The sequence below is a fragment of the Bos grunniens genome, chromosome 20, assembly GCF_055505025.1.
Source record: "Bos grunniens cultivar Pamir isolate PY7600 chromosome 20, Bosgru_T2T1.0, whole genome shotgun sequence".
NCBI classification, from domain to species: Eukaryota; Metazoa; Chordata; class Mammalia; order Artiodactyla; family Bovidae; genus Bos; species Bos grunniens.
Window position 1 is genome coordinate 63,722,789 of NC_141184.1, and position 11,243 is coordinate 63,734,031.

The 11,243-nt window shown below is 43.5% G+C and overlaps 1 non-coding gene across 1 annotated transcript; it reads left to right on the forward strand.

The window, feature by feature from the left end:
* The first annotated feature begins 10,054 nt into the window (after positions 1-10,054).
* On the forward strand, positions 10,055-10,156 carry LOC147350523 (U6 spliceosomal RNA). Its single transcript, XR_015149304.1, has one exon. It is a non-coding gene; the product is annotated as a U6 spliceosomal RNA (small nuclear RNA).
* Positions 10,157-11,243: the final 1,087 nt, after the last annotated feature.

The following is an 11,243-nucleotide window of genomic DNA, read 5'->3' on the forward strand; positions in this document are numbered from 1 at the left end:
GAAAAATCCTGTTTTCTTTAGCATTTAATGGCTTTGGAAACTATAACGGAGCCATGTGACACAGTATAATGACAGAGCTCTGTGAACAAGTGAATATCAAAGATCAACAGATAATCTCCCCACCCCCCCAGAACCCTGCAGTTTTACAGGAACCCTGTATTAAGTACAGTGGGATGTTTCCACTCAATCTTGAGCTGCATAAAAATTAGTTGCAAGAGAGTCTGTTGCTGATCACAGACCAAATGCTGTTATGCTTTCAACACATTTTAAGGGATTAGGCATTACGGCTATGTACTTCCAAGATGGAGCTGCAATAATGGGAAGTCAGGCAAAAATCCCAAAGAGCCGGCTGTCTAAAGGACAGTATCATAGAAGGTAAAATGCCAGAGAGCTCTTTTTTGGAGGTCTCTGCCCACCCTCACCCCCAGAGGATGGCTCTGGATGGAGGCTTGGAGCAGAAGCTGTGTTCCCAACACCCCGGGTTATGCTCCAGCAATACCAAACGACTCCCACTTTCCACAGGCGTGCTGTGCTGCTGCTCTCTACCATGATTTTGCATGTGCTGGTTTCCACCCCTTACAGTCCTACAAGACCCAGTTTCAGCATCACCTCTTCTATGAAGCCCAGATAGTTAATTACTCTCTTTCCCACTAAGTTTTCTTCTTACTCTTTTCCCTGGTGGTGAGCTTCTTGAAAGCAAGAAGACTTATTAATATTGTTTATCTTACATTTCTGTTGCCTAACAAACCCAGATTCATGGTGAGTACATGATACATCTTTGTGAAATAAAGAAGTAAATGTTAAATCTAAAAAAGGTGGGATAAGGAAACTTTCTATTAGTCAAATTTAGCTCCCTTTCTGACATATTATGGAGAAAGTGATGGCACCCCACTCCAGTACTCTTGCCTGGAAAATCCCATGGATGGAGGAGCCTAGTGGGCTGCAGTCCATGGGGTCGCAAAGAGTCGGACACGACTGAGCAACTTCACTTTCACTTTTCACTTTCATGCATTGGAGAAGGAAATGGCAACCCACTCCAGTGTTCTTGCCTGGAGAATCCCAGGGACGGGGGATCCTGTTGAGCTGCTGTCTATGGGGTTGCACAGAGTTGGACACGACTGAAGCGACTTAGCAGCAGCAGCAGCAACTGACATATTAAGGGGCCAGTCCCACAGTTTGGTGGAAAAGAAAGGAAGAGAGACTCCTCTGGTCTTTCACATTGTCCCCTCAATCTGTACCTGAGTCAACCAAGACCAACAGTTAACTTCCAGTGGCCAAAAGATCGCTGTGCTCCTTCTGTTTCCCTGATCATTCATGGAACGCATGGATGAACATTTGCCAGTAGGAACTACATGGTAGATTCTCCACCCTTAGAACCTCAGTGGCACATTCCCTTTCTGCATGGATACTGCAGCAAACACCAGACGAAGTAGCAGACAGGAGACTTCCTCAGATCTGCACGGAAGAGCTTTCATCTCTTCAAAAGGAAGAGCTGACTTTGCTCTGCTTTCGTGAGCAGAGTGTAGACGGACAATGGGCTACAGCATGCGGGCTGGGGGGCTTCCCTGAGGGCTCAGACGGTAACAAATCTGCACGCAGAGCAAGAGACCTGGGTTCAGCTGTGGGTTGGGAAGATCCCCTGGAGAAGGGAGTGGCTAACTACTGTAGGATCCTTGCCCAGAGAATCCCAGGGGCAGAGGAGCCTCGTGGTCTACAGTCCATGTGGTCACAAAGAGTCGGACATGACTGAGCAACTAACACTCTCACTTTTACTTTCACATGGGGGTCCAGCCCTGATAGATTCGTCAGACTCATATATACAGTTTCATCACTCCCAACAGTTAACCCATGGGCCTTTCCCAGGCACAGAGACCAAGATGAAGAACAAAGAACCCTGGGGTGGGAAACAGAATGGTGCCTAAGGCCTGCCTCTGCCACTGTTCATGAAGCCTTCTGCGATCCTCTTAAATGCTTGAACCTCAGTTTTCTTACCTTTTAATATTGGGGGCTACAATATCCACCCAAGCACTTTACCACAAAGTCCTAAGCTTTGAAAAAGTTAGTTTCCACAAAATCTTTTAAAAGCGGTTAGTGCAATGCTCACCTTATCTCCCTCTGCTCCCTTGTGAGTACTCTACCCATCAGCCCACCTGGACTGCTCACAAGTCCGCAAACACACCTTGCTCACACAGACCCTTTTCACCGGTGGGTCAAATTCCCTCATTAAAATTCTTCTTCTTGGCTGCGATGTCTTGTGGATATCGGGTACTCCCTGACATAGTGTGATAACAAAGGCACTTCTCTGTGATTCCCCCCAAACCCATAGTCTAGTCTGACCATGAGAAAAACATCACACAAATCCAGATTGGGGGACATGCTTTGGGTTACGTGGCCACTGCTCAAGACTGTCAAGGTCATGAAGACAACCAAAGACTGAGAAACTTTCATAGACCAGAGAAGTCTGAGGAGCCATGACAACCAAACGCAATGTGGTTTCCTCAAATGGATCCTGAAACGGCAAAAGAACATTCATGGGAAAACTGGTGACACTCCCAAGGGGTGGAGTATAGTTAATAGTAATGCATCGATGTTGGTTTTACTTTTAACAAGTGTTCTGTGGGAATGCAAGATGTTAAGAATGGGGGAGGGGGAACCAAGTGAGAAATACATGACAATGCTCTAATATTCGTTTAACTGCGTATATATCTAAACTTATTTCTTGGCTATGATGTTCTGTGGATTTTGGGTACTCCCTGACATAGTGTGATAACAAGGGCATTTCTCTGTGATTCCCACTCCCGCCAAACCCATAAGTCTAATATTTTGGCCACCTGATACAAAGGACTGACTCATTGGAAAAGACCCTGATGATGGGAAAGATTGAAGGCAGGAGGAGTAGGGGACGACAGAGGATGAGATGGTTGGATGGCATCACCGACTTAATGGACATGAGTTTGGCAATCTCTGGGAGACGGTGAAGGACAGGGAAGTCTGGTGTGCTGCAGTCCATGGGGTCGCAAAGAGTCGGACGTGACTGAGTGACTGGACAACCACAAAACGTATTGCAAAATTTAAAAATATATTAAATAAGATTCTGCTTTCCCTTCAAGCTTCATCCAAAGATCACCTCTTCTGTGACGCCTTTCTGAATCTTCCAGTTAGCACTTTCTTTTTTCTAAATCTTCCTCGCACTTTGCTTCCTCCTTAAGATATGTAGTGATTGTGTACTGGTCAACCCCGTCAAATACATGCATATACACATACTGGTATCTGAGCAACCTGGAGGTGATTGATGTCTTTGCTCTGCAGGTGCTAGTCGAGTCACTGACATAAGTATCTAATGAGTGTCTTTGAATGGGTGAATGAACGGGTTGCCGAAGCCTGTGCTATCACAGTGTGGAGTTACTGCAGCATGTTTACCCTCTCCAGGCTTAGTGGGCCAAGACATTTTCCCCAAAGAGAATTTATTCTGTGGGCTGAGGCAACGTCTGTTACTAGAGGCATTGCCGTACGTTTGCAAAAGACCTTGCATATCTAGATTTTTAAAGCGGTTTAGAAACCACGACTTCTTAATCTTCACACCCCCCTCACATGAAATGCTTTTGGCATAATTTAGTAATTCAAACTCTACATACCACAGGAGATTTGAAAAGTGCCTAATTAAAGACACAATGCTATCCTCACCTTATCCTGGGCTAAATCCACTGAAATTAATGGGCATTTGAATTCAGAGGAGAATTGAGGCATTTTTATAGCTATGGATTTGAAAGGATTGGAGGCATCAGTACACTAGGCTTCAAAAAGAAAACTAGGCTAAAAATCTGGACTAAATAAGACGGTTATAAGCCATACAGGATGTCAGAATTAAGAAAAATTGTAAAAGACTGAAATTGAACTGCTAAATGAAGGGTATGGGGGAGGCCAGTGGGGGTGGGGTGGGGCAGTTTGAAAAAATGTAGGAAATGTCTTAGCCCTATTTTCTTCTTTCTAAAAAAGAGCTTTTTGAGACTTGTGTTTGCATGGAGGTAGTTTACTTTCAGAAGTGAACTCAAGCCGTAGGAATGGAGAACTGGGGAGTAAGGACTGGTTTAAGTTCTCAATGGGAAGAGAACTGAATTTTGAATACAAGCTATAGGAACTGGGAAAGCCCATGCTTCCCAGGTGGTGCTGGAGGTAAAGAATCCACCTGCCAATGCAGGAGACACAGGAGACTCAGGTTCAATCCCTGGGTGGGGAAGATCCCCTGGAGGAGAGCATGGCAACCCACTCCAGTATTCTCGCCTGGAGAATCAATCCCATGGACAGAGGAGCCTAGCAGGCTACAGTCCATAGCGTCGCAAATAGTCGGACACGACTGAAGCAACTTAGCACACATGATTATGATAAGTTGCTATCGTATTCATAGAAATAGTAACGGTTAATCATGGTTTAGCTAAATTTTGCATATTTCAAGGAAAATTCTCGAAAGCGAATTTTGTAAGTTTGAAAATCCTATGACAATGAGTAGATGGAAAGCCACCCTTACTATTCACTTTTCCAGGTTAATTAGTGCTATTTTAAAATTTTATGTATCTGTAGACCTATAAGGGCTTCCCAGGTGGCTCAGTGGTAAAGAATCCGCTTGCCAATGCAGGAGACACAAGTGATGTGAGTTTGATTCCTGGATCAGGAAGATCCCCTAGAGAAGGAAATGGCAACCCACTCTAGTATTCTTGCCTGGAAAATCCCATGGTCAGAGGAACCTGGCAAAGAGTAGTGAAGTCACAAAAGAGTCTGACACCGCTTAGCGACTAAACAACAACAATCTATAGACCAAACAGATCCAAAGGCTGTAACTACTTTTATAAAGAGCATCATTTTCTTTATTTCTAAACCAACTAAATGAAAGCACAACCTTTGGTAAAATAGCAGTTCTTAAGACTATCATGTTAGTGGAAGGGGATTCATTTGTCCCCCCAAATTCCCGTGACAATGCCCTCCTCTGTGATAGCCACCTCGTAGGTGATTTCACACATGCTGCTGCTGCTGCTGCTAAATTGCTTCAGTCGTGTCCGACTCTGTGCGACCCCATAGACGGCAGCCCATCAGGCTCCCCCGTCCCTGGGATTCTCCAGGCAAGAACACTGGAGTGGGGTGCCATTGCCTTCTCCGGATTCCACACATACAGGACTGTAATCATTACTTGATTATGTGCTGCTTCAGCCTCCTTCTCTGAGCTGTTCATCCAAACGTAGTCAGATTAAGAGGCTGGAGGTTTCTGAGGTCAGAAAAGAACTCCAAGTGTAGGAAATAGAACTCTTTGGGAGGTATCTAGTCTGGACCTCAACTAGCATCACTGCTATTGTTTCTGTGGTATGGCAACCCAGACTCTCAAAGTAGCCCAGGGCCATCACCTCTCTTTCTTTGTTTCCCCTTTGCTGTCTGCCGCTGTGGTCTTGGTGTGGAGTGATTTGAGAAAGGTGCTGTGAATAAGTTCTCTGTATTCAAAACCCCAAGCCAGTTCAGAAATACAACCCCAAGATACACGCTTCAGGCTGTCAAGGCTACAGGAGTTAACACCACTGTGCCTCAGAGACCCACTTCCTCTCCCCAGAACTTTCCAGACTTAGAGTTCACCCAAGCTGCACACTTTGTAAAGAAGACTTCCCTTGGACCTCAGGTAATTCACAATTTCCCCAGACCTCAGTTTTCTCATCTATAAAATGTGAGTGGAAGAATAGAAGGTCTTTCAGCTCCAAGATGTTATAATGTAAAAATCCTGCCAAGGCAAATCTTACCTTGCATTTCCACCTCTCCCTCCTCTATACTTGACCTGCATGTGGAAAATATGTGCTGACTCACCCTTCCACACCCTCACCAGACATTTGACAAAGTTGGGAATGTTTCTTTTAAAAAGAGCTTGAGCTATACTTTCTATACTTTTGGCTCTTCTTTGCCAGTAAAAATCCATGACACCACTTCAAAACACACCAACTAAGCATTACATTAGAAAGAGTGCACATTCTCATTCCGGTTCCTTCGGTCTGGGATCAACTTTGTCTGTTTCACATGTCTTTTTCTCTGTCAATCAGGAGGTGGGCGCCTGTCTAGATATTCATCCTGACTTATACCAAGAGGATTGAAATAGGATGTCTCTCATGAGGGAAAAAATGGGTTTTGAGAATTCCTTTGCCTATTCCGTTCCAACACAATTCCAGTTGACAATCTCTGGGCAGAGTTGCAAACCTACATTTTTTTATTTTCATAAATGCTGTTCATCATCAGAAAGTTATAGAGAGTTGACTGGGAGGATGGTAAAGGGGCTGCTCTGGTGGCTCAGCAGTAAAGAATCCTCCTGCAGTGCAGGAGACATACGAGATACCGGTTCAAGCCCTGGGTCAGGAAGATCCCCTGGAGAAGGAAATGGCAACTCACTCCAGTATGCTTGCCTGGAGGATTCCATGGACAGAGGAGCCTGGCGGGCTAAGGGCCATAGGGTTGCACAGAGTCAGATACAACTGAGCGACTAACACACGCATGGTGCTTAAAAACAGCTCTTTTGTTCCAATCTTAAAAGAAAGCTTAAAGACCAACTCTTAAATGTAGCTTGCTTCATCTAGAATCCCCTGAAAGCATGAATTCTGATAGCCATGTCAGCCTAAACATACAGAAAGCACAATTACAGGACGTTTCCCAGTCGAGTGCGAAAGCTCCCCAGCTTCCCTCTGAGTTTGGTGCCCTTCTGGAAGACAGGCACTGGCCCAATAACACATGAACTCAGTTCTGATTTGCAGTGTTGTTTGTTACTTGGCTCATGTCGGATGATTGTAATTATCTTCCTGATCATGCAAGAAGAAAAGTGCCTCATTATTAAAATTAGCCATCAGTTTTCAGTGGGACAGCAGCACAGATGAAGACGCATAGAGAAGGGCTGTCAGCTCTCCACGGCAGGAGAGTAGTCATCATTTGCTTAGATGTACTGACAGCCTGGCTGTTTGGGTCAGAAGACAAGAAGTATGTGCCAGGATTCCCCGACTTCAGAGGATCTGAAAAGCTGATGCTGAAGGGAAGGATATTACTATGGCAGCCAATGTTTTTTCAAAGAGAGATGGGAAAAATCAATGTGAGGTCTTCCTAATTTGTGTTCCAATTGGGTCCAGAGCTTTCTTTCTTTTGGATTCTTTCAGTGTTTTTCTTGGCTCATTTGTGGTGCATGAAGAAGCTTCTTTTTAGTATGAGGGTGAAAAGCATTTCTCTCTGTTTAGACACTTAAGATATTAATTCTTTTTGCAATGCTGAACCAGAGAAACTGGTTCTATCCCCAGCTCCACCAGGCAAGTCATTTATTCTTTCTGGACCTCATTTCCTCATCTTAAAAAAAAAAAAAAAAGAGAGAGGTTTAGAACAGACCATCTTTTGTAAAACTAGCTATGCAATTTGCAGGTCCCAGGCAAAATTAAAATATAGGGTGTAAAATTCCTATATTCCTATATTTATATGTAAAAATATGGGGTGTAAAAATTATTAAGAATTTCAAGAGAACAACAGAGAACATTAAACCAAGGGCAGAGCTCATGTATACACAGGGCCTTGTGGGGCTGGACAGGTCACACACACAGCCTGAAGGCTGGCCTGCATCTCCTCTGCGCCTTGTTCAGCATCAAAATTCTCTGTTATCAAGGTTTTTTGGTCAACTCCACAAGTACATTCCTCATGCAAAAATCAAACAACAAAAAAGCAAAACCAAAAAATTTGAACTGCATTTTTTGCCTGAAGTCTATCTCACTTTTTTCAAGTTGCTTTGACCATAAGCCCTTCTTGACTTCATTTTATTCTCCAAGATGGATATTTCTTCTTTCCTGTCTAAAACATCCAAATGACCTCTGCTTTGGTCTTTTTCTAAATCACCATATGTTAGATAATTGTGCCCAAAGGAATTACTTCCAGAGTGGCCTAAACACAAAAGAAAAACACACAGCCAACTTTTTCTCTAGAACAGTACAAACATTTCCTTAAACCTAAGTGTCTCCAGAGGAAAACTGACAGAATAAACCTTTCACGCAGCAAGTCCACTCTGCATAGGGTTGTAGCAAATCCTTCTTTTTGCATTTTTACGTCTCTGATTTATCTACTGCTTTGCCAATAAAAGCAGTCATGTCCTTTGATTTCAGTTTTTTTACAATGGAAAAGTGGTTCGAGAAAAATGACTCAGTTGAGTGTTTTATTAATGGAAAGAACTGATATGCCAGCAACAGTCCAAGTTCTTTGCCCCTTCTCTATCATGTTACACCATAATATAGCACCTCCCTGAGAACTCAGAGATTGCAAGTTAAATGCTAGCAAATCAATGGTTTGTCAGATGTTAGGTTCACTAAAGTACCAACCACAAAACACAAGGAACTTTCAGCATTGAGAAGTAAAATCTAGTCATGTAATTTACAAAGCAACTATCAAAGAAGAGAGGATTTTGTTAACATGTCTTGAGATATGTTTGATTTCTTGCATGAGTTTTTCTGCTATGTTCAAGTTACTGAAGTTTCATCCAGGTAGTTAAACTCACTGAACAAAATTTTACCATGACTTCAAACAGATGGAAAATCAGATTTATTATTGAAGTTAACTTCTAGAATTTTAAGAGGAGAAAGTGACTACTTCAAATCTACTCATGCCTGACAACTGAACCTCAAAATGAATTTATTTTCTATTATGAAATTTTGAAGTGTTCTGTTTATTATAAAAAACAAGTACATTTATTCTTCTTTAATCTTATTTTAAAAAATCAAACACCTGTTTGTCTCAAATATTCAAGATCATGTATGGTTCTGTTTTAGGGGACAATTTAAGGCAAAGATGTTATGAACTATAAAAAACCACTGTGAACATATCAGTCGATCAGTCACATCCAACTCTTTGTAATCTGATGGATTGTACCCTGCCAGGCTCCTCTGTGCGTGGAATTCTCCAGGCAAGAATACTGGAGTGGATAGCCATTGCCTATTGCAGGCAGATTCTTTAACAACTGAGCCACCAGGGCCCACTGTCTAGGTCATGACAATTCCAAATATTTGAATACCAGTATCCTTCAAAATATAAGCAAACAAGTCTAGAAAACAATAAATGCCTATATCGAGAGCTTGTCTACTTCTCTAATGGCAGGATTATTTCTGAAACATTGTATTAGTCACTTAGGGCTATCACAACAAAGTTATGTGATAACAAAGTTATCACTACAAACAGTGTGCCTTCAAACAACAGAAATACATTTTCTCACAGTTCTGGAGACTAGAAGTCCAAAATCAAGGTGTCCATGGGCCTTGCTCCCTCAAGTCTCTAGGGAGAATCCTTCCTTTTCCCTTCTTAGCTTCTTGGTGCATGCATGCTAAGTCGCTTCAGTCATGTCCAACTCTTTGCAACCCTTTGGACTGTAGCCTGCCAGCTCCTCTGTCCATGGGATTCTCCAGGTAAGAATACTGGAGTGGGTTGCCAGGCCCTCCTCCGGGGGATCTTCCCGACCCAGGGATCGAGCCTGCATCTCTTATATCCCCTGCAGAAAGGTTCTTTACCGCTAGTGCCACGTTGGTGGCCACTGGTAATCCTTGTATTACTTGGCTTGTAGTTGTATCGCTCCAACCTCTGCCTCTGTTGTCACATGGCTTTCTCCCTGTGTCTCTCCTCCTGTTCTTACACAGACCAGGTTTATTAATCTGCCTGAACGGCTATAACAAAATATGACAACTGTATGGCTTAAGCCACAGTCATTTTTTTTCCCTCACAGTTCTGTCTATAAGAGCTAGAAGGCCAAGATCAAGGTGCTAGCTGATTTGGAAGGTCATGAATGTGAGAGCAACACCATTCAACCTGGTACATTCCCCTAAACAAATAATAATCTCTTATGTGTTTAAATGAAATAAAGAAAATGTCTTTATAAGGTGTACCAGAAAAAGAAAGCTCAGTGAATCCCTTAAGACTCCATCCTATTCAGTCATCCATCCCATCAGTTCTCAATGTGCGATGTAAGGACCATTTAACCCAATCCAACTTTGGGAGGGGCTGATTAAAAATGTAGGTTACGTGCTTGCTCCTGCAACAAATATACTAAAATTGGAATGATACAGAGAAAGCTAGCATGCCCCTGCCCAAGGATGACATGCAGATTTGTGAAGGGTTCCATATATATATATTTTAATGCAGATTATTAAACATAGTGTAAAGTGAGAGATTTTTCTGGAAGGAGATTTCTCTAGGTGAGAAAAATGACTGTCCAAGTGAATCTTATTTTCTATCTCTATCACCAAATCTCAGCTATTTCCAGAGTTATCTTTCTCCCGCCTTTGCCATGCCTGGCCTCCTGGAACACCCAGTTCCTCCTCAGTTCAGCCCGGGCACAAGTAAACCCCCTTTCTTGAGTGTCTCTTCATGCAGCTAAGACAGGCTGGCATTCAAAAATGACTTAGCTGAATATGATGGGAAACCAAAAGAAAATATAGGCAACACAATAATAGTCACTAGGCTTTCAGGTTACAGAGAGAACTCTGAGTCAGTGTCGACAGCAATGGAAGGACTAGAGCCCTATCAGAAACACCTTCCTTCCCTGCTCCCTAGAGATCTCTGCCAGGTGGCCTCAGGCCACAGCTTGATTTCTAACCTCAGGAGCTGGCCCTTCCCTACCAAACTAGAGTTTCTAAAGACTAACCAGGGGCCTCCCTGGTGGCTTAGTGGTAAAGAATCTGCCTGCCGATGCAAGAGACTCAGGTTCAATCCCCAGTCCAGGAAGATCCCACATGCCAAGGAGCAACTAAGCCCACGCACCACTATTGAGCCTGTGCTCTAGAGCCAGGGATCCACAGCTACTGAAACCCGCTCACCCTAGAGCCTGTGCTGCGCAGCTGGAGAGGCTACTGCAGTGCAGCGAAGAGCAGTCCCCGTTTGCTGCAACCAGAGAAGAGCTCACGCAGCAGCAGACTCAGCACAGCCAAGAACAAATACACAAATAAAAAGTACCCAGAAGTCACTCGTCTCCTAAGTCAGGCACTTGAGGTGGGGGCTTGGGGGGTGGTGGTCCACAATCATCCACTATGAGCAGAGGATAGAGTCTGTTCTTCTTTGTTGCCCCCTTGCCCAATGCCGTACCTGGCACATCCTGGGGCTCAATGTAATGTCTCTTGGGTGAGAATTTAAACCTCTGCCTCACACAAATGATCAGAGCAACCCAAAAATCTTCCCACTTAATCCCGGCTTTGGATCTGAGGGCCGCACTTTCTTCA